Genomic DNA, 23,144 nt, shown 5'->3' on the forward strand with positions numbered 1-23,144 from the left:
ACCAGCGAGGGGCTTTTGCAGTGTGCGTTGTAACCTGTCAACTTGAGAAAAATGGACTGCTGTGGTAGCCCCAATCTTGTTATCTCCCATCTCAAGAGCCGAATACAGATGCCTACTACCAGTCTCTCTGGCAGCTGAATATTCTTGCTTCCATTCCATTCACAGTTGGAAATACTGCTATCACTCCATTCGCAGCTGAAGATATTTGCCTCGGTTTCATTCACAGTTTTGGGGGACGATCGCCCTTGCCAAGAACCGATTCTTGGATCTGCGCCTAGACGAATACCGACATCCATCCTGGTATGAATCTTCTGCAGTGAGCGGCTGTAACCTGCCAACTTGATCCACATTCTGGAATATAAGTCCACCAGCATGAATATCACAGAAAGCAGATTTAATTTTATAAAATTAAAAATTTACTTTCATGCTGGTGGACTATATTCTAGAATGTATTTTGTAATTTTTTGTAACGATTGATAAAAATCAAAAAGTGCTAAAATGTCTATTTTAAATGGAGTATACAATCGAGGCTTGTTTTTACGAACCCGAAAACTAGTTCGTAAAATCGTTTGGTCGGCTGAAGTTGTTTTTCTGTGGTTTCCAACTTCGAGGCGCGAATAGGGAAATTACCTTTCCCGTTAAGAAAGTTTCGCCACAGATAGCAACAGGCCTACAACTATTTAATTATTACATTATTATCGTTACATACTAAATTGGAAAAGTAGATGGCAGCACTATAACAATCATTTCTCAGAAACAAACTTCACGTTAAGTTCCAACATCTACCAATAGGTTAGAAGTGCCGCAAAAAAATATGGACGATATGTATGTGTGGTTTAGTAGTTCGTAAAATAGGGAAAATCAAAGAAATTGTTCATTGTTTGGGACCAAAAGATTCAGGGCCGATCCACCTAAATTTTAGGGACTACAGAACTTCGATTAAATTTCGACTTTAACTTTCTTAACCCTTCAAGCTGTTAAAATGTTCCTGATCCGCATTATTTCCTGGTACAGAGCAAATCGCTTGGCCTAGATGGTGGAGAACAACTTTAACAGAGCATGGCCCTCTACCAATATACCTTTATCGCTCGTCAAATGATAAATGTGTATGCGGAAAAGTAGGTATACTTCTGCATTATGTGACACCAATGCCCTAGGACAAAGCAGTATCACTTTAGTAACGTTTCCGAGAAATCGCTTGCCATTTGGAAGAAAATAATTCTTCATAGCCCAATGAACTCGAACAGAATTTCGAATTCTGTTCGTATTATTGCTGCATAACAAAAGAGTTTGTTCCGACCTCTGTAGTAACTAATAGATAGATCCATCATATTTTCCTCCTCGAACAAGAAGATCGACGGCACGTGTGTGTGTGTGTGTGTGATATGCAAGGTCGTAGTTCTCCACCACTAACTTGATCACGATTGAAAAATAACTAAGCCCTATTATCCGAGACTTCATTGATTTTGGAAATTGGGCAAGAGCAGGAGCAATAAACGTGTCCAGAAAATTCACCGACTAACAGTTCATCGACAACAGTTCGATGCGAGTCAGTAACTTAATCGTTCACTCTCTCGCCGAGTCAGTGAGAGAAGTGATGGAGTGAGTGAATGAGTTTTAACCTAGTAGTGTCACAAATGATTAAAAAAATCCGATTGTTCATTATATTTTCTATATTACAATATTGACCTAATGACATATTTATAGCTTCAGCGGTTTCGGCTCGGTGTGATTTCAACGTATGACCACCTCCATTATTGAAACCCCCCCCCCCCTTATGGTCCCCTTAGCGGTTGAATATGGAAAAACCTTTCTTAGCGAGTCTTCAGGTCGTGAAACAAAACTATTCACAAAATTTGATATTTATAGCTTCAGCGGTTTTGGCTCGGTGATGATGAATCAGTCAGGCTATGTTATCTATATATAAAAAATTCATTTTCTGGCGGGTGTGTGTGTGTGTTCTCTATACAAATCTACAATTTTAGATCGATCGTTGCCAAATTTTGCATATATACCACCAAATGGGATCCGACTTGAACGATAGGCTACTTTAAAATTTCGTCAGCCCAGGGCAAATGCCCCAAATGGGCAAAAAACTGTCTGGCAACAATGGTTTTTGGGCCTCAACAATCACTTTCCGAACGTTTACTTTGGTTACCGTGGTTCCCTAGCAATGCGTTTCAGACGTGTATATGCCTTTACAACGGTTTGTCACTTCTTTAATCCTGTTAGTATATGTATAATAGTTTATGCCTTTATAATGGTTTGCCACATTTTCAATATACTCTCAGTAATGAGGCTTTTTGAATAGACGTCATAATCATCATCAGCATCGTTTTGAGAGTCAGGAAAAGGGTGATCCTCATAGAAATCAGTGCTAAAATTGTCGATTTTACTGTAGAAATGCGGAAATTAGTGAGATTTTCCGCCCCATCAATAATTTTAAAAATTGTATTGTATTCTCGATTTTTGAAATATTCAGTTCGCTTAGAGATATACGAAGCCCAGGAGATTAAATATGAAGTAATTAGCCAAACCTATACTTTTGAGTTGGATATTCGAGCAATAGCATTGATTTCATTTATATCTTCTCAAGTATGAAAATTAATGTCTCCATATTGTCTCTTTTGATATTTATTTGCATAAATTCATGTGGGTTAGGATATTTTAAAATTAGTTATGAGCCCGTGAAAAGTGCATCGAAGAAATTCCACAGCTTCAATTAAGCATTTTTGAAAGCTGTAACAGGCAGATGGATAACTTAAAGTTCAGGTGGGGGGGGGGGGGATCGAAATACCTAGCACCCCTTAAAAAAGAAAAAAATATATATTCGTTTCTATGTTTCTTTAAATCTAGATTTGTTTATTTCATGAAGTCGCCATATTGGTTAACTAAAGGCCCCTTTATACGTACGCTTTTGCGCGCGCGATAGCTGTAAACAACTTCAGAACCGCCTTCAAGCACGGCCGATGTGCTTCAAGAGTGTGCGTGTAAAGGCGAAAAAAGTGTGCGGTTAGGAGTGCGCGCAGGAACTGGTCATTCCAGCGTTCAATCGCGAACTCAAAATCGTACGTCTAAACGCAAACCCACCCTACGGGCAAAAACGGGGCGAATCCCTCGTCTCCTGCGTCGTCTTCCTACATTATCGTTCTAAAAAAAGAGATGTATACAATGTAAATAATTTTTTTCAGCAATAATATTTATTGCAATTTTTTTTTCAGTCTATTTGACGATTTTTCTTCTTTTCCAACGAATTGTTTTTTTAAAGAAATGATAAATTAGTTTTTCAAATGCCGTAATTACATTTATTAGGTTATTGTAATAATTTTCGAACTTTGATTTGGTTCCTTTATCTACTAACATCAGATTTATAGATATATTAAATTACTATTATTACTTTGATAACTTCGCAAGCTTTCATTTATCCTCAGGGTGTGGGAAAAATTTAAAATAGTTTAACTAGGGGTTCTTAACCTATAAGTTCTTTTTTTTCTTTTTAAAGAAAATAATTGTTTTTTTAATAGAAAAAAAGTATTTTAAGAAAGATCAATTTCAAAATTTGAAATTAACGATAGATGTTCGCATAATTAATGCAAAATAATGCGAGAATTGATGAAAGAAATTATTCCAAAATTAATAAAAATCCAGAATTGAAAGAAGATAATTTCAGAATAGATGAAAGCCTTTCAATAACTTGGAGCCTCTTTTTTGATTTGGCACTGGTTCCATTCCTGTTCACTCACCAGTTAAGACGCCTACCAGTGGCTACAGAAATTTCGAAAAAAACCCCCATTTTAATTAGAAATTTATTCAATACGCATATTTTTAAAATTGGAAATATATCTGGGGAACACAAAGTTGGTGATGTTTTTAAGCCGTTGCTAAAAAGGTTAAGAACATCCGATTTAAATTTGATAGTACAAATTTGACTTAAACTCGCTAGAAAAAAAAATTAAAAAAAGGGATTTAGGGTTGTGGAAAAAACTTCCATTATCTGAATGTCTGAAGGTTAACAATGGTGCTGTTTGAAAAGAAGCATCCTATTCATTAGATCCAGCCAACTCTGCATTCATAGGTGTTCAGTGGACAATGTGCTGTACTTTTCCATGATAAGATCACAAAAGATGTCCAAGATCAAGTGATGTTCAAAATACCAAGTAAAAGGGATGTTTCATGTTATAAGATTATCGCCGATTTCATTTAAAACCAAAAACCATCCAATATCATGAATGATATCCAACTAAAAACGTATTGCTATTCACAATTTTAATTTTACTGCTGTCATAGTATGAGACAACGGAATGTTGTTAAAAATTTGAAAAAATTATGCTCCAATTTATTTGTTATTTTTTGTATTGTTATGAACTGCTTATGCTCGACAAACTGAAATGATTTTTTGAGGATATGAATACAACCGAGAGAAATTTATTTCAGATATTTAAGAAATTCTTGATAAAGCCCTACAAAATAACACCATAATTTCAAAAAAGTACAGTGAAACCTCGATATAACGATACTCAGCGGACCAAGAAAAAAATGTTGTAGAGGGATTATCGTTATATCGGGAGGCAGCGGTTTAACATTAGAATATAGACATTTCCAAAAAAGATTTGAAGATATATCGTCGTAGAAGGATTTATCGTTATATCGAGAATCGTTGTAGCGAGGTTTCAATTTAATAATTTTTATCTATTTTTCTGGCTGGTAGTATTAAAAAAACATCGGCTACACACCGAGTCAATAATTGATGGAAGAAAATAAGTGATTTTTTCCTTGTTTCGGTAAAATTATAATATTAAGTATATAAACAATTAAATTCAGAAAATGTAGTTGAGAGATAATTACAGCAATTAAAGTCGAACGAACAAATGAAAGTCGAATCGGAACAATAAAAATTTGAAATTAACGATCACAGAAATTTTATTTCTCAATTTCTTATCAATTGCATAAAAAATTACCATAAATTTGTAACAGTAATTTCAATTAATGATTACTGAAATTATTTTTAAAAATGAATAATCCACGTAGTGATAATAAGCTTTTGAAATCTCTATTTTTTCCGCGCAAACGTCAGCCGATTTCGATCTGCCAACAGGGGAAAAACTTTGGCCAGGAACGTGGAGTTTTGTGCTTCCCCGAAAGTCCACGCGCCACGCAAAAACGTATGAATTTCGCCACACGCTTCCCTTTACACACACAATTCTGAACGGGGCCTTCTTTTGTGCAGGAAAGAGCGCGCGCAAGAATGTGTCTCTTTTTAACAACGCGCTCTTGAAAGCCGCGTTCCTAACCGCCCTCCAATCCTTCGCACAAGAACGTCCCGCTCCGGGCGTGCGGGAAAGATTGTACGTGCAAAGGGGCCTTTAGACACGGTTTGCATGTCCCTAAAAGAAAGAGGGAGATATCACGTGATCCAAAAAAAGCCTCATTGAAGAAAACCCGGGCAACGCCGGGTATTATAGCTAGTTTTATATATAGTAATATAAATGTAGATGCGCACTATAAGACGGGATTTCTGAAAGTTCATCCATGGGGATCACGAGGTGTTCAAGTGGTACAGGAAAAAATAATCCATTGCTTACTGATGATCAACAATGTTTTTTATAATATCAAAGTGATAACAGGAGATGATTTTAAGAATTTTGGAGGGTTAATACATCGCGTATCCACTTTATTATCTTCTGTTATTATCCCTTTTAATGTTTATATTTTAATCAGAAACGTCTGAGAGTTAATGGAATTATTGATTATACTTTCTTGTATTGTGCCACAGCAATTTATTAGAAGAAATTTAGATGATATGGAGGAAATTACAAAGTCATTATTAAAACTTTCCGCCATATTTTTAGGATCGCTCATGGACTCAGTAACTCACTCGCATCGAGCTGTTGTCGGTGAATTTTCCGTAAACGAGCAATAAGATATTTGTGGACAAAAGGAAGAGCATCAAGATTTCAGCCCTTCAGAGGTCAAAGGTAAAAAAGGTCAATCGATTGCATTTTACTGATGAAAATTCAAGACCCTAATCATACATTGTCAATTGCGATTTTATTTTTATTTTAGACGTAATAATCCTGCGTGACGACGTGCGTGCAAAGGACGCTCAAGACAAATTATCAAGTCATCTCTTCTTCGATTTCTATTGACGATTAAGATTTTATACACATCTGTCCGTTGACGGCGATACAATTTACTCATTTGTCCGTTGACGAAAAAAAGTTGGCTGGAAAATCCAGCCGTGTCCGACCTTTGGGAACACTGATGTCTATCGGATGGGGAGCTGGGTGCTGGTGATAAAAGTAAAAAGTGGTCCTAGGCACACCATGGGCCCCGCATCCGTGATCTTAATAAAAAAGGCCCCAACAAATTTATAGCATAAAAAAAAACAATTATTGCCCTGGATCCAAGGGCATAATCAATCTTCAATAATTAGTTAAAGGGTACATTTAACACCTGCACTCCCCACCGTCTTGACATATGGAGGACTACCCATATTATGAGCTTCCGGACCAAGTGGTTTTTCTGAGGCTCTACATAGCAAATTCTTGAAAATTTCATGATATTCATGTGAGTCCCTTCCCCCAGTCATTTGAGGTGCCCGGGTGGGTCCATGCGTTAAGACAGCATTGGGTCTATTGAAACCCTAGTCCTAAGGGTTCAATGTTGAGAAGGAATTGGTCAATTTCAAGCTGGATTCGAACCTGGTTTTCGAGTTCACAGTCTGTTACACTAAGGCCCTCCACGTACGGGGAAAATAAAGTCCGGCAACTGATATGAGAAACAGTATCCAGAAGACGAGCACGTATATTGCTATAGAAGCCTTCATGGAGGAAATTAACGTACTGGTGACGAAATATCGAACGCGACAAAGTCACTTCGCGACTGGCATGCTAATCGCCAACTTTTGTTTCGGAAATCGCTCTAGCATTTTCATATTTTCGTCATTCGAATTTAAACCACGAGTGACCCAACGTTGAATTTAAAATTTGCATGCTTTTCGATTTCCGAAACAGTTATATAATTTCCAGTTGAAAGGATACGCGGGGAAAAAAAAACACCGAAAAAGCATGCTGCACAATTTCAATCACAGTTAAATATCAATTTAAATAAAGAAATTGCGTGCATTATTTTGAAATGGCAAACAGTACTGTCTTAACACATGGGCCCCCGGGGGTTAAAAGATGGGGGGATGAAAATAGGATCTGTTAAGAATTCAGCAGTAACAAAATGAATTTGCCAAGTAGGGCCTCAGAAAAAACACATGGCCCGGAGGCCCACGATACTCTTAAGACGGCCCTGCGTAAGCACCTCTAGGAATTTTCAAAATACGTGTAACTAAACAAGTACATGTTCTATATTGATGTTCCCTGATTTTCCCCCTTGCTTAGAATGTCTAATTTAGGTCACGTACATCTATGTGGGAGTATTCGGGGAAATTATTTTCTGAAACCTGAACAAATCATGTTTTGCCTAGTTTATTTTTTGCCCCTCGGAGCTTTCACCGTTTCATCTGGTGAAACTACTCAAAATTCTCTACGCGTGGCTATTTTATAACCAATAAACAAACTAATAATAAATCCAACATACGTACTGAGAGGCATATTTATTCAGGAAAAAGGCATTTTAATGAATTTTTTCCGTTGAAATCACCCAAATGAAATAATAAAATGGTGAAGTTATAATTTTCTAGGTGTCATTTCAAAATGATATCCATTTGAATAAAGAAATCGTATTTACCTGTGAGCTGAAATTCTGTATCAATTTCACTTTTATAACAGAAACTATTTTACTTTGTAACGATTGTTATTTTTTGATAAATTTTGATTTTTCCTATCCCGGTTAACAAGATAGTACCGGAAGGAGAACTATAGACTGTGCTGTTTTGTTTCCCGAGCTTTGAATATTTTTTAGCAGCACCGTGTGAGGGAGAAATGACAACTCAAATGAAGTTGAGGCAACTCAAGCTCGATTTTAGTAGACCTACATAAACTCAGTTGATGGAAAAAGTGCTAAAACTGTTCACCGCAAAAGCATATTCTTTTCGTGAAGCGTAAAAATTTTGGCTCTTCCGAAATGTATTACCACCTTCATCACGTTGCCATTAACCACTGAATTTTTATTTTAATTCACGTGAGGGAAAAATAATGTTTGTCTGGCTTACATCGAGTTAATCTGTCAGAGTTAATTCCAGTAATTACATAACGAAGTCATCTTGTAACCGACAGATCGTACAATATTACGGTAGTGAGAATTATCGCAAACCCCAAAGAGACGCGATTGGTTGAAATCGTGTAATCACGGTGCTTTTGCGAAATTAGCCGCCAAGTCTCGAACTTCTGCCAACAGATTGTCCTCCAGAACAACCGTGACGCCCGCTGTCCCCCAGGACAGTGTTTTTCAAACCGCCGGGCCATCAATTGTACCGGGCCGCGAGGATATATTCATTACCCTTTCATTTTTCAAAGCATTTCCACGAATAACTAATTGGTTTATTTCACTATTATGGTGCATATAATCTTTCAGTCTAAAAATCATACAAGGGGAAATTTTCTGGGGGGGACGGCACCACAGAAAATGTCCTGAAGACAATGCCATGAGAAAACTATCCCACGTTCCTTGGAGACTGAAAAACATCTGATACTCGCCAGTGACCAAGCCACATAACTTCAAATTGCGAGTGATTAGGAATTACCAGACAATAGAAAACCACCTTCGACCAATTATTTATGGCGAGTGGTAAAAACCCCTCTAGCAGACTTATTATAACGATTTAGTATGTATTCTCAGAAACGAACGAAGTATTTTACGGGTCTAGGCCAATTCGTCGTGCTACAAACTCGTCGCTGTACAAAGTTTTAGCGAAGTCGCGACAAATTTAAGTTGCTTTAAAATTCATGTTTGGTGCGATCTTATAAATAGGGTAGTTGCTTTATGCGTAAAAAATGGAATTAATTTTTCTCTCATTTATTGGAAATGTTCCCCCTTCCCATCTCTGTTTTAATTTTTAACAAATGAAGGAAAGTATTCATTGAAGTAATCGAGGGACATTGGTACGTACACTAATATAATAAATTGGGATTCAATAAATTTTTAAAATTTAATTTTCACCATTTAAGCCACATTTCTGTCAGGATTTCCATTTCTCGCAGTGAGGGGCGTTGGGGAGCTCACCCAAATAATAGAGATCAAATAAATTTTCAAAATTTAATTTCCATCATATATGCCACGCTTCCCGCAGGGATTTCCATTTCTTGCAGCGAGAGGCGTTGGGGGTGTACATAGAGATAATAAATTGCGATCAATGTGCCCCACAGCACGATTTCCCTAATTCACTATTAAATGTATCCATGCATAGAATATATCTTTAAGGAATTTTTTATCGACAATGTATCTAAGTTTTATTTGTAACAGCTGCGAAAAGTTTTATTTTCAAATTATTTTTTTGCAATGCACATTTAAAATCACTTTGAATATTATTTCGATGTGATAATACAAACACTCCGACCATAGGCGACAGAAACTGGGGGCTGATGCCATTTGAGTCCCTCCTCACTCCAATAACTCATGAATATACAATGCAATGTACCATTTCGCCTCTTGAGTACGGGTTCGAGTCCCTTATATACGGAATGAATGGAGATTTTCAGCCCCCCCCCCTCCTTCCTCAATATTTTTCATGTTGGCACCTTTGTCTGGCCAAGGATGCCGCAAGTGTTTGGAACTTGTGGGTTCTTGTCTTGATCTTGAAGTAGGAAATTTTGATTTCTGAATCATTTCTCTGGGTGCTCATACCCATTCCATAAAGTACCCCGGGCACCCACAACATCCCTGTCTGTGACACCATTGCAAATGTCAATCGATTTTTTTTTTCAACTCTGAAAGTAACAACTCTCAAGTAAAAAGAATGAAAGACTTAATTAGACCATTGTATGTAACTTCATGTACATGACATCATACGGCTCCAGTCAACGATTAGTAAAAATTTCTTAACACCACAACTGAATTAACAGACAAATATAAGATTATATTCAGAGGTATATTTCCTGGGTGGGGATGGGGTATGCGGGCTTTATCTCAAGATGACAAGTTCAAGTGAAAGGACGTAACCAAAATTGAGTAATTGGTGATCAAGAACATGAATTAGAGAGGGAGACAAGGTTTGAATAGCCCACAGGTGGGAAAACTATAAATCCGCCTCTGATTATAGCCTACATTTATTAGGATAATTTCAATTTTAAAAACAATTCGTATCGTACATATAAACACTCTACAATATCTAACCTTTATTTTTCTCAGTGCCTTTGAGTAACATTTTATTTAAATACTTATCTAACGTGAATATCGCAATAAAAAGCCAGATGATGATTAATAGAACAAGTGGTGCTATTTTAAACTATAATTTCTTTTTTTAGCAATAAGTAGGAGATTAATTTATTGCAACTTAAATTGAAACAATTTAATTTAAGAAGTACATTATTTTTTGTCATCCGTATAATCTGTATCTCTATTTTATGATACAACAAAAAACTCAAAGAAAATTGATAGGCTAATTCATTCAATTGCATTAAAAGTTTTTCTAATTTCGGAACTTGAATTATGGGGGGGGGGGGGGAACTTAAAACACACACACGCAAACCAACATATCATTTCCACGTTCGGTTTTGCAATATTCCATGTTTTTGCCAACAGAAAAATGTAGACCAAGCACACCAACCTTGTACCAAAAGCTTAGATGCTAATGAAAAGTATGAAAATATTCAAACAAGCCAGCCAAAGACATGCGACTGATTATAAACATAAGATCAATGGTTATATCTATGCGACTGACCCGTAGTCGTCTTTCTTATTGGTGATTATATGGTCTTTGTCATTGCTCATCCTGTGGGTGGGCAATATGAAAACTTCATCGAATCGTCATTCACAAGCACTGTACATTTCTACCCTTGATCTGCGCCCTACTCCCTTCGCTGTGAGAAATAGAAATCGCAACAAAAGCGGGAAGTGCGGCTTATACGGTGAAAATTAAATATTAATTTAATTGAATAATTACATATTTCAGGTTCTTATGGAGATACTGTAATGTAAATGTTGGTGACTCTCGGAGGGGAGGGGGGAGAAACTCAAGCCCATGGAGCAGATAGAAATTTACCATTGAAAAGGTAGGCTCACTGTAATTTGGGGAATATCATACAAACCGAAATTTTTCCACATGATATTGAAATTTTATCACATTGAATTTTAATTTTTTTTTTAAATCACAGCAATTTTATCACAGCAAAAATCAATTATTTAACATTTCAAATTTTTATAACTGAATTTTCAAAAATAATTTAAAAATTTAACTGCATATAAAAATTTAATGTAATTGATATTGTAATTTTAATTTCGATAACGTTTCCGCATTGACAAAAATTCTTTTCAGTTAACTGCGTGTACACTTTTTGTTCATGTTTTTTATTTCACGTGTAAGAATAAAACCTGCGCTGTAATATATAAATTGACGTCACGACGAATTGGCAAACTTGTCAATTCGGCAAACTTGTACCGCGACGAATTGCAGCTGCGACAAATTTGTACCGCGACGAATTCAGGCGCAATAAATTGACCGGCAACGGTATTTTACATATGCGTGACAAATGTCAGTGAAGCACCTGCTGTATACAGAAAATAGTGCGTTTTGAATCGGTCATTAGAGGTGCAAATAACTACTGGTGATAACTCGAATGCTGTTTCCTTTGCAAAAACGCAGTGAATTACGTTGCGAGAGTTTTCGTTTCGATTTTTTTTTTCCAGTGTCGTATTTTTCATTTGTCCAAATGATAGAATCTAAATTTTTGTTCCCAGTACCTAGGTTGCGGCGCTTAAGCAATGAGGATGTTGCTGCAGTTGTTGATGAAACGCTCCGTTTATGTTGCGACTTCTGCACGATGTTAATACATTACCGAAAAAAATATTGCATCATTCCGCAAGATAATAGATTCAATTCATTAAACGGGTTTCAATTAAAATGGTTAAAATTAATTAATCTATTAAAAAGGGTTTAATTGATTAAATGGGGTTTTAATTAAATAATTAGCTCGCAATCAAAAGATAATTGGTTGTTTATTAACGAGCAAGCTATTCCAGACCGGGCCGTAGACTCAGAAATTTGATTCACCGGACCGCGGTTCCAAAAAGGTTGAGAACCACTGTCCTAGGATATAAGCTGGTTCGTCTCGGGATACGTACTGGCCACGGTGGGAAAAACCACCAGATTATCCTCCAGACCAACCGTGGCCCCCGCTCTGTCCCCGTAGGGGATAGAAGCTGGACGTGGGCCGTGGTGGTTCCACCAGATTGTCCCGTCGCGCGGATCTCTCGGATTCTTCGCAGGGGACTTGAAGATGGGTAAAAACTCAGAGGAACGAGGATTTGAAAACAACGAAATGCCTTTATTTACAGTAACTTGAAGGACTGCTAAAACTACAGCAGCCTTCCAAACGTACGTCTTCACCCTTCGAATTCTACTGTCCGAGACCTCTTTGAATCTCGGTTCTTGTAACAATCGTATGCTAAGCGGGGTGTGTCCGGTCCTTCAATGTTCAACAATCGTATGCCAGGCGTACCTTGCATGCGGGTTCACAAGCTTTTTAAAATTTCTACCCCCTTCGTAACAATATAGTCTTCATTTCACACGTTTACATCTAGCATCTATTCGCTAGATGTAAACAAATATAGGAATATATCGAGAAATTAAGTCTGTCCACATGAATCAATATATGTAATATTAAATCCAGCCATCGTTACAAAATATTAACAAGGTCATAAACCCGCGTGTTCAGACTTGTTTATTAGCTTCTTTCCCTCCAACCACATGCTTACAAGCATAGAGTTGTGCGATTGAATAGTGTGCTTTAATAAGCTTGCTTATTTCAAATACACGTACTAATCATTTGCGTATTGGTAGCATATGCTCAAAATTAGCATGCTACCCTGTAACATATACCGGCCCTCAAAAGTGAAGGGAGATGGATTATAATTTTTGTTCTTTTTCCTGCGTTTGCTTTTTTTTAGCAGTTTTGTTTTAGTCTGAATAAACAGTTTTTCTTTTCAGTATAGTGAAGCCTTCTGTTGTGGGAAATTTGGTTTTTTACAGTTTCATATCCCCTTTCCAATAATCAATAACTGAAAAAAGTTATTGGAATAGCGTTACCAAATTCAAAAACTGAGAAAGGAGGATGCTTATACATGCAATGTCATTTTTCCCCCCAAAGAGGATGTAAATCCTTCTTAAGTTGGTTCCACACCAGCGGAGCTGTACAGAACTGCGCAGCACAAAAAGTTTTTTGCGACTAGCCAAATAAACTATTAAAATTACTCGTGCTGTGCTACCCACACCTGAAAAAACAGGTTTCACGCTGCAGAATTCTGTGCGGTTCTACTGGTGTAGATCTGACCAGAAATGTCAACATTTTCTGCCCTAATGTTTAAAAGAAATAAACTCACACGACTTGATTTGCAAAATATGTGAAAACTCAAACTAAATGGATAAACAAACAACTTACCTTATCAATGTATTGATAAGATTGTGGAATAAACAATTAGTGCACGACAATGTATTGATTGTCTGGACTTGTGCAGCTTTTCCAAAGCAGATTTCACTTTCAGCTTGTTGGCACGCTCATTGACAACCAACACCAAAATGTCATCGTGTTCGAGGAGAATGATACGACGTTAGCTTCACGGTGGTCTCAGAATGATGTCTAAACGTTCACATATGCAGAAAGGGCTAAGAGGAGAAAAAGTGAATTTCAGTCAGACTCCGGCCTTAAATGGTAGCATGTTGCAACATTTTCATGCCTACCGGATGAATAACTTGATCAAGTAAGCCCGACTAAAAATTTAAGATTTTTATTTTTTATATACAGTGATATACGCTGTCTGACCCCACACCGACTCTGGCCATATGGCAATCTCGAACAAGAGAAGTTAGTGCCTACATTTTTCACCTATCTTTCGGTAGTCGCCCCAGGTTCAGTAGGTTAAGAATTTGTTCCCAATGTTCTTAGGCTGGATTTGAACCCAAGGACCTTGACCGTAACTTTCATAGTGTAAAACAAGCATCTTACCACTGCGTCACTCGGGCGGCGATATATACGGTGAATATAAACTTAATTTTTAGATGCAGTGAAACCTCCCAACAACGTTCACTAATGGGACCGTGAAAATGTGTCTGTTTGGGGGTTGCCGTTGTCAACAAACTACTGCCCTTGGCGCAGTGGCAAGATGCTCATCTTCCGCTGTGAAGGTCACCGTCAAGGTCCACGAATTCCGGAAACAGACACTAGTTCTTTAGGGCAGTGGTTCTCAACTTTGGCAAGCCCACGGCCCAGTTTAATTCATTTTTGTGAGTGGAAGGCCAGTCAAACACAAGTCTAACGGCAATTGAATGAGGAGAAATGAAACGGCTGATCATTCGCGGCCCGGCGGTTGAGAAACACTGCTTTAGGGAGCTCGACGAGAGAAGTCTTTGGGTGCCTTCAAGAGAGGACACCCAAAACCCACACTCTCCCTCTCGTGTGCGGAGCTCCAAGAGCCGAAGATGGGGGCTGGTGCAGGGCACTCCCAACCCATCCCGCTCAATGGGCCAAGGCTGGCCCCTGTCGCAGAGGAAAGTATTTCTGGGGAAAACATCGAAATTTTTGATTTCATGTAAAATAGTATAACAATCTATACTATAATCACTCAAAAAGCTGTAGTTGCGCGAAATCAACACGCAACAACTAAATAAATATTTTCTGTAACATTTTTTAATCGGCCGATAACATGAACAGGGAATTAACGATTAACAAGAATAACTTAGTACATCGTGAGTGAGATAAAGAGCAAAACTGGATCGGCACATCGGCTTTTGTAGATCCGGTAAGGGCCCTTTCACACGGAGCGGATGCGGGTCCGGAAGAAGTTTTAACAATTGGAATATACTGCGCCTTTCAGACGAGCCGAAAAATCTCCGCACCTAGGAAATGTTCATGCGGGTCCGGACGTCGTCCGCATGTGTCAAAACCTAAGGCCCCTTTCACACGGAGCGGATGCGGGTCCGCATACCCTTTCAAACGAGCGCTGAAGTTCGAAATTCGTGCATAAAAACTGTTTTTTCGCAATTTTTGTAATTATTTTTCTCCTTCACCCCTGATTCAGTGCCCATAGGCATTCTTTGGTGGTTTTTATCATTGAGCCTAAAGATGCCTCCATTCCGATCCTCACAAGTAGTCCATGGGAGAAAATATCTTAAAATATTTTCAAAAAATTTTGAAGAAAAATATCTTTTCGGAAAAATATGAAAGAAAATTCCAAAAACACATCCAATGTTCGAAAAATCCAATCCAAAAACATCCAAAAACATTCGATGTCCCAAAAAAAAAATTCAGCAAATATCAAAGAATTTGCAAGTATGAAAAAAGGGAGGGGTTGGGACTTTCAAAATGTCTGTGCTTAGAAATATTCACATCACAATTCTGTCTTAGGCCGGGATTACACTATAAAAGTTTTGTAAAAGCTCTTTGATAAAACGTGAAAAATTCAACCATTAAGATCACCGGTTGCATTTGCTTGAATGCAACCGATGCGCCTATTGGTTGAATTTTTTAACTTTTATAAAAAATCTTTTACAAAACTTTATAGTATAATCCCGGCCTCAAGTACGGATTACACTATAAAAATTTTATAATAATTCTTTTAAAAAAGCAACTAATAAATTTATCGGTTGCACTTGCACTTTATTAGTTGCTTTTTTCAAGTTTTATAAAATAACTTTCATAAACCTTTTAGAGTGAAATCCCATCCTTAGATTAGTCACTTCTGAAATATAAAATTTCATTTTTTTAAGTTTATAGACTAAATATTGAGTAAAATATACTTGTAGGTATTCGGGGGGGGGAACCACCAAAACTATTCAAGCGCTAGGGTCTTCAAACGTCTTAATCCGGCCCTGAGTGAACACCGTACGTGGATAACATTGTTTAATAAAAGTATATTTATTACAGTTTAAAATAATTAAAAGATTAAGAATTTAAAAAAATAATAAATATTTAAAATATTTATTATTTTTTTAAATAATTTTAAAAATTTAAAAAGAAAAAATTTTTAAATTAAATTTGAAAGTTATTAAAGTATGTAGTCAATTAAATATTCATAATGAACAGAACGGCTTATAATTTTGGTCCCGTCAGTGGCCGTTGTTGACAGGTTTTATTGTATAAAATTGTGAAATGTGGACAAAAGGCAGTTGAAGTTGCTATATCTCCATCTCAGAAGGAAACGGAGGGATAGACGTATGTAGGTACATTATATTAATGAGCAGGGACCATCATATGGTGGTGTTTTTAAGGGTATTTATGGCAAATAATTAAAAAAATTCCGTGAAAAATCACCTTCAAAAAGTAGCCAAAGATGCGGACGAATTCGCTCCGCATCCGCATCGTCTGAATAGCTCCGAATAAACCTATTGTCAAAACTTCTATGTGCGGATGCGGAGCCCGCACTTAGGTTTTGACACATGCGGACGACGTCCGGACCCGCATGAACATTTCCTAGGTGCGGAGATTTTTCGGCTTGTCTGAAAGGCGCAGTATATTCCAATTGTTAAAACTTCTTCCGGACCCGCATCCGCTCCGTGTGAAAGGGCCCTTAGGGAGATGCGGATGCGGACGCGGAAGAAGTTTTAACAATTGGAATATACTGCGCCTTTCAGACGAGCCGAAAAATCTCCGCACCTTGGAAATGTTCATGCGGGTCCGGACGTCGTCCGCATGTGTCAAAACCTAAGGGCGGGCTCCGCATCCGCACATAGAAGTTTTGACAATAGGTTTATTCGGGGCTATTCAGACGATGCGGATGCGGAGCGAATTCGTCCGCATCTTTGGCTACTTTTTGAAGGTGATTTTTCACGGAATTTTTTTAATTATTTGCCATAAATACCCTTAAAAACACCATATGATGGTCCCTGCTCATTAATATAATGTACCTACATACGTGTATCCCTTCGTTTCCTTCTGAGATTGAGATATAGCAACTTCAACTGCCTTTTGTCCATATTTCACAATTTTATACAATAAAACCTAACAACGGCCACTGACGGGACCAAAATTATAAGCCGTTCTGTTCATTATGAATATTTAATTGACTACATACTTTAATAACTTTCAAATTTAATTTAAAAATAATTTTTTTCTTTTTAAATTTTTAAAATTATTTAAAAATATAAATATCTGAAATATTATTCTAAATATGTTATTTTTTTAAATTTTTTAACTGTTAATTTTTTTAAACTTTAAAAAAAAAACCACTTTTATTAAACAACGTTATCCACGGCCGGATTAAGACGTTTGAAGACCCTAGCACTTGAATATTTTTGGTGGTTCCCCCGATACCTACAAGTTTATTTTACTCGATATTCGGTCTATAAACTTAAAAAAATGAAATTTTATATTTCAGAAGTGACTAATCTAAGGATGGGATTTCACTCTAAAAGGTTTATGAAAGTTATTTTACAAAACTTGAAAAATGTAACCAATAAACACATCTATTACATTCGAGAGAACTTAACTGATCCGCCTATTGGTTGCATTTTTCAAGTTTTATAAACGAACTTTTATAGTGTAATCCCGGCCTAAGACAGAATTGTGATGTGAATATTTCTAAGCACAGGCATTTTGAAAGTCTCTACCCCTCCCCTTTTTTACTACTTGCAAATTCTTTGATATCTCCTGAATTTTGATTTTCTTTTTTTTGGAACATCGAAAGTTTTGGATTTGATTTTTCGAACATTGGATGTTTTTGGAATTTTTCTTTCATATTTTTCCGAAAAGACCGATTTTTTTTTTTCAAAATATTTTGAAAATATTTGAAGACATTTTCTCCCATCGACTACTTGTGAGGATCGGAATGAAGACATCTTTATTCCCATATTCTATGTGGCTCTAGATTAAACCACCAAAGAACGCCTCTAGGCTGCCTATGGCCACTGAATCAGGGGTGAAGGAGAAAAATAATTACAAAAATTGCGAAAAAACAGCTTATATGCACGAATTTCGAAATAAAGATGCGGGCGATTAGTCCGCATCTTCAGCGCTCGTTTGAAAGGGTATGCGGACCAGCGTCCGCTCCGTGTGAAAGGGGCCTAACATGACGGCATGAGTTCAGTTTCATTTGCATGATTATGTTGTTGCCACAAGCTGGTATGTAACACCAGATTCTGCATTGAAAATGCGTGAATTTAACACTTATACCTTGCACACCCTTTAGCTAATATGGCAAGTGTAAGATAACAGATGAGATGGCAGGGGGGGGCTCAATTGCTTTTAAAACATACCTCCATCCTAATATGTGTACATTCATCTTAACTAAACCCCGAAACTTCTCCAACTCCTAATCCCATCTCGTCTGTAATCACCACAAAATTTGTTAATCGCGACAGTACCCAATTGTCCGGGGAAAATATGTTGTAAAAAAGTTTATTTAGTGTCAAAAAAAAACATACAAAGTGTTCCAGACTGCCCCGAAGCTGGGCTGGAAGAGATCTCGGCAACGGGATAAGTCCAGTGGCAAAGTTCTGGCGTTCATTCATTCATGCACACCCTTTAGCAACTAGGTAGGGTCGCAGGGAGCGCCACTATAGAAACTGCACCACATTAGTAGTTATGTTTTGTCTGAAATTCAAACTAACTTACGAATTTGATGCGTTCCATCTAGCTAGGAGTTTTCATGGTCATTTTTACCGATGCAGCTTATATGCCGGAGGGGTGCCAAAATGATGTCTTGAACCCAGGGGCGTCGGAAGTGTTTCTAAACTGTGGGTGCGCGTCTTTAGTTTTATATCGGAAATTTTAATTTCTGAAATAAATTCCGGGGGTGCTGGGATCCATGCCACAAATTACTATGGGTGCTTGAGCACCCCCGGCTCCGACGCCACTGCTTGAACCGCTCTGTGACATTGGAAATAAGTGGCTTCTTGCCTTACTCTTATGCAATATTATTTATTATTTTGATGTCCGAAAGTAACAGTAACTTGGAAATCCTTATACGGAGGTTAACCTTAATAATGTTAAGACAATTGAATGTGTTCTGGGTTCCAAGAAAACGTGGCCATTGTTCAGAGGTAACTGTTATAGGAGGTTATGGGTGTTTTATGGGTTTACTGTAATTAAGCTATTCCAGGAAAAAAAACATCAGATTTAGAAGATTAAAGACTGATGTCTTTAGTCTTATTAAAAATGAGAACTGATAGTTCTTATTTTTAACTTCTAGACCAGTGTTTCCTCGAAGTGTGCGCCAGGGAGTCGCCAACCTTTGTCAGGGGCATCGCGGCGAGCTGGAGATATTGATTTGTTTTTTCATAGCGATATACTCCAACGGGAATACGGATCAAAAATGGGTCTATCTAGAACCTGCCCTCTGCCAAAAACAGAAGGCTGAGTTGGTGACTGACGATAGCATTTATATGGAACGAGGAGTTCGTTAATTAGTCCCAAAATTGAAATCCTTGCTGCGGTTACTCCCAAGTTGAATTGCTCAGCTCCAAAGAGTCTTTAATACACTTTGCTTTGATCGCCCCTGAATATAAACTGAATCAGTCAGGACATGTTTTATATGTATTAGATACATAGCATGAAAAAACTATGATAACTGTACCCGGGGCCGCAGAGCTAGAAATCTGTCAGCCCCACTCTTGCGGGGAGCCATTTGACAGACCAAAGGAGGTGCTGAATTCATTTTTCCCATCAATTTTTATGGGATTCATTATACTGCTGACTCAATACTTGGATGTGAGCACCAGACTGTCTGTCCCGGATGATGAAATATAGTCACGGCTCTGGTTCTGTAACATTACAAGAAAAACAAATTTGGCAGCCTCCAGAAAATTATATGCCCTATAGCTTAAAACAGTCTTCTTGCTCTGTGTCAATTCGTTTTTATCGGTTTGTGTAATTTGGATTCCCCCCCCTCTATTGAACCAGAAGACGATTGACTCGTCATAAACATTTTTCATTTCATTAAGGAAATAAAAGTATTAAAAAAAGATGTTTGTGTGGAAACCTTATACAGTGGATCCTACTTAGGGCCGTAACTAGTTTAGTCAGCCGGGGCAAGTTCAAATTTTAACACCTCCCCATGTTGAAAAAGAGGTTAAAAAGGTGACATTCGTGCCCCACTGGTCCAGCGCACCAGACCCACCTACTCCAAGTTGCGGCCCCCGATCCTGCTTATTTGCAATATGAAAACTTCATATGAATATTCTAATAAAATGTTTAATGAGGGAGAGCTGTGCGTGACACTTGAGGAGCCGATGCTTTAACCCAGTGTTTCCCAAAGTGGGCAATATTGCTCCCTGGTGGGCGATGGAATGGTCCAAGGGGGCGATAGAAGCTACTGATTTGATATAGGATCCTATGGGTTTGAGTTGGGGGGCCGATGAGAGGAAAAAATTTCTGATGAAGGGGGCGATGGAACAAAAAGTTTGGGAGACTATGCTTTAAGTTGTCCATCAAACTGTAAAGCCAGGATTATACTATACAAGTTCGATAAATGTTCTTTTACAAAACATGAAAAATACAACCAATAAGTATATCAGTTAAATTTGAATGTAATTGATAGCCTTATTGGTGATTTTTCAAGTTTTGTAAAACATCTTAAACTTTTGAAATATCTATTGGTTCAGGATTACACTATAATAGTCCTAGACCTTAAAAAGACAAACGTTGACATTAATGAAACTGATTACTAGAGCCCAGAACTAACAACCCTGCAAAGTGTTCATTTTTCCGGTTTTTATGAATTTAAGTTACTACAGACTTTTTGCCCACCCTTTATAATCCTCAAAAGCAGCTAAAGATTAGCCCGAAATGTTTGTGTATTGTTTCCTAGATGGTAATAAAATTTCAAACTACAACGCTAGATATCAATCTAACCTACAAAAAGCCGTAATTTATATTCAGAATCTTCCTTCCTCCCTCCCCACTTCTCCCATCAAAGAGGGAAAAACTTTCTGAATTTATGTCTAGGACGAGTTGTGGAATCTGGACGACTAGATATTCTCCCCGGGCCATTTTAATGCAGGGACCCATCCAGGCACGGCCATAAGTGCATGGGGACGATTGTGGTATTGAAATTTGGCTCAATCAATTTTTAAAGAGCAAGTATGTGAATTGGTAGGCAGGCACGTCCCCTAATAAAGCAGGGGTGGAAATACGGGGGGGGGCACAATGCTTCCCCTTCGACTTTCCAGTCGATCTCCGTCTTGCAAGAAAGGCAAGGCTGAAAGCTCTGACCCAGGGCAGTTTTCATTATAGCTTTTTCACACTATACAAATTTACCATAGAGGGGTTCACTGAAAATACTTGACAAAAGGCGCTGCTGCAGGATGGGGGCATGCCTTCAGGCGACACCCAGGCTCTGTCGCAAGAAGCAACGTAAGCTCTTCACCCCCCCCCCCTTTCTGAAGGGGGAGGTCCAGAGCATCTCCGGCAAAACCAATATTTATTGATACGTCAAAGATTACATATAGTGAAAGGAAATTAAAAATTATGTAAAACGAAGAATCAAATTAATTAAGTTAAAGTCAAAGTGCAGCGGGCACGGATAATAAATAATCACAGAAAGTTGTATAAAATCATATCGCAAAAGGCAATCAGAAATTTGATTGATCAAGGATTGTATGACAGAAGGGCAGAGCACTCCATTGCGCTCGGGCAGTGCAATACACTCATTCCAATTCGTTTTTGATCTTAGTTGAAGGTCTTCAAAATATTTCCGGGACACTTGATTAGATTTGGGATTCATCTTGCTCCTCGCTTGAAAACAGTGCCACAAGCGCACTGTCAGGGTGAAGACCATGGGCGGAGATACGCCGCCCCCCCCCCCCAGCGTCAAAGGTGAAGTTGACTGATCTAATGTATATATGAGCTGATATTATCGTGCCCCCCCCCCGACTTCCAAGTCAATCTCCGCCTATGGTGAAGACGCGGCGATCTCCTTAACGGCGCTGGTACCGGAGCTGGAGGAGACTGATCCTTATCTTCTGATGTTCAAGGAATTTCACTATTTTTCTTATCTTTTCTCTTGATTCCTCTCGACGTAGTATGCCAAGCATCTGTGGTGATGGACAGCCGGTGAACGGAAGTGAAAGGGCGTCGTTTCTGGACAGCATGTGGAGTAGTGCAGGGGCGTGCCAGGCTCAAGACAAGAACACTATCACTGGCAATCGCTTTAAAGCGATGTAAGTTTGCCGGGGCTCCACCTGAAGGAAGTAATGTAAATTTGTCTGCTAGGGTCTCAGAAATGCCCGGATCCCCATGATGTTCTTAAGATGGCCCTGTAGGAAAAGTGATTTTTCCCGAGGCCTCTTCCCTCGCTATAAACTTGTGCCTTTCAACTCGCATATGCATGCAATCTAAAATTTTTACCACATTTCATTTATGAGGCCCAAGCATTAGAACGGCACCGCTCTTTCTGGGTGAAAATGGATTTTAATTACAATTATATGGGCGCCGAGACCTCGGGTTGCAACCCTATTGCATCCCGAGGCATAATGTAGGGAAACAAAACTTCTTTTACCCACTCACCTTTTTTTCATCCTCCTTCCTCAACCGCACGACAATAATTCAAATTAGAAATCTGAATATTCCTTAGAGCACATATAGGTGAAATAATCCAAAATTCACGTTAGAAATCGAAATAACGGAAGCCGTTTAACGTCGTAAAAAATTGGGAAAAAACCTGCTGAAACGCGCGACTGTGAGCAGCAACACCGTGCGAAATGACACTTAGTTCAACAATGCATTAGAGCAGAAAATGTTTCGTCCAATCGCTAACATAGGTGCACGCGAATATGCAAATAAGACAACATGAAACGTAGTAAAATTGCTACAGCTATAACCATAGATTCGATTTTGTTTTTAATTTGTCATGACGCCTCACCCTGGTTGGCCACCCATAGACATTTCTAAACAATCCTAGGAAAAAATAATTATAGAGTAATTGTTATATTAAATATCGTTCTAGTGTGGTTTCACTCAGGCCAACAAAAAGGTAATTTCCCAGCACCGAATTTGACGGGGAGCGTGGCCCCCCCCCCCCGACTTCTGAAGGACCCCACAGAAACCCTA

This window comes from Pholcus phalangioides, unplaced genomic scaffold, assembly GCF_987345545.1.
Source record: "Pholcus phalangioides strain wild (caught in Gottingen) unplaced genomic scaffold, Ppha-v1.0 ptg000003l_1, whole genome shotgun sequence".
NCBI classification, from domain to species: Eukaryota; Metazoa; Arthropoda; class Arachnida; order Araneae; family Pholcidae; genus Pholcus; species Pholcus phalangioides.